The sequence below is a fragment of the Schistocerca americana genome, unplaced genomic scaffold (assembly GCF_021461395.2).
Source record: "Schistocerca americana isolate TAMUIC-IGC-003095 unplaced genomic scaffold, iqSchAmer2.1 HiC_scaffold_59, whole genome shotgun sequence".
Classification (NCBI taxonomy): Eukaryota; Metazoa; Arthropoda; class Insecta; order Orthoptera; family Acrididae; genus Schistocerca; species Schistocerca americana.
Window position 1 is genome coordinate 1,648,453 of NW_025726335.1, and position 2,195 is coordinate 1,650,647.

Sequence of the window (2,195 nt, forward strand, 5' to 3'; positions counted from 1 at the left end):
AGGACTGACACTCTAACTTTCTATGATTTGAACCTCTCCTGTGAGTCCAGTGATAGTTTCCGAGGCTTCACTTCAGGTTTACTGTATCCCTTGGACCTTCTTATTGACGATGAAACACAGATATTGCATCCGAATTTAATACAAAGGGCACAATGCCGACTTAAGTACAAGAGGACTGACACTCTAATTTTCTATGATTTGAACCACTCCTGTGAGTCTAGTTTTAGATTCCGATGCTTCACTTCAGGTTCACTGTATCCCTTGGACCTTCTTATGAACGATGAAACACAGAAATTACATCCGAACTTAATACAAAAGGCAAAATGCCGACTTAAGTACAAGAGGACCGATACTCAAACTATCTATGATTTGAACCTCTTCTTTGGGTCCAGTTGTAGATTCCGATGCTTCACTTTAGGTTTACTGTATCCCTTGGACCTTCTCATTGACAATGAAACACAGAAATTGCATACGAATTTAATACAAAAGGCACAATGCCGACTTAAGTACAAGAGGACTGACACTCTAACTTTCTATGATTTGAACCACTACTGTGAGTCCAGTTTTAGATTCCGATGCTTCACTTCAGGTTTACTTCATCCCTTGGACCTTCTTATTGTCGATGAAACACAGAAATTGCATCCGAATTTAATACAAAACGCACAATGCCGACTTAAGTACAAGAGGACTGACACTCTAACTTTCTATGATTTGAACCTCTCCTGTGAGTCCAGTTTTAAATTCCGATGCTTCACTTCAGGTTTACTGTATCCCTTGGACCTTCTTATTGACGATGAAACACAGAAATTGCATTCGAATTTAATACAAAAGGCACAGTGCCGACTTAAGTACAAGGGGACTGACACTCTAACTATCTATGATTTGAACCTCTCCTGTGAGTCCAGTTTTAGGTTCCGATGCTTCACTTCAGGTATACTGTATCCCTTGGAACTTCTTATTCACGATGAAACACAGAAATTGCAAACGAATTTAATACAAAAGGCACAATCCCGACTTAAGTACAAAAGGACTGACACTCTAACTTTCTCTGATTTGAGCCTCTCATGTGAGTCCACTTTTAGATTCCGATGCTTCACTTTAGGTTTACTGTATCCCCTGGACCTTCTTATTGACGATGAAACACAGAAATTGCATCCGAATTTAATACAAAAGGCACAATGCCGGCTTAAGTACAAGAGGACTGACACTCTAACTTTCTATGATTTGAACCTCTCCTGTGAGTCCAGTGATAGACTCCGAGGCTTCACTTCAGGTTTACTGTATGCCTTGGACCTTCTTATTGACGATGAAACACAGAAATTGCATCTGAATTTAATACAAAAGGCACAATGCCGACTTAAGTACAAGAGGACTGACACTCTAATTTTCTATGATTTGAACCACTCCTGTGAGTCCCGTTTTGGATTCCGATGCTTCACTTCAGGTTTACTGTATCCCTTGGACCTTCTTATAAACGATGAAACACAGAAATTACATCCGAACTTTATACAAAAGGCACAATGCCGACTTAAGTACAAGAGGACCGACACTCTAACTATCTATGATTTGAACCTCTCCTTTGGGTCCAGTTGTAGATTCCGAAGCTACACTTTAGGTTTACTGTATCCCTTGGACCTTCTCATTGACAATGAAACACAGAAATTGCATACGAATTTAATACAAAAGCACAATGCCGACATAAGTACAAGAGGACTGACACCCTAACTTTCTATGATTTGAACCACTACTGTGAGTCCAGTTTTAGATTCCGATGCTTCACTTCAGGTTTACTGCATCCCTTGGACCTTCTTATTGACGATGAAACACAGAAATTGCATCCGAATTTAATACAAAAGGCACATGCCGACTTAAGTACAAGAGGACTGACACTCTAACTTTCTATGATTTGAACCTCTCCTGTGAGTCCAGTTTTAAATTCCGATGCTTCACTTCAGGTTTACTGTATCCCTTGGACCTTCTTATTGACGATGAAACACAGAAATTGCATTCGAATTTAATACAAAAGGCACAGTGCCGACTTAAGTACAAGAGGACTGACACTCTAACTTTCTATGATTTGAACCTCTCCTGTTAGTCCAGTTTTAGGTTCCGATGCTTCACTTCAGGTATACTGTATCCCTTGGAACTTCTTATTCACGATGAAACACAGAAATTGCAAACGAATTTAATACAAA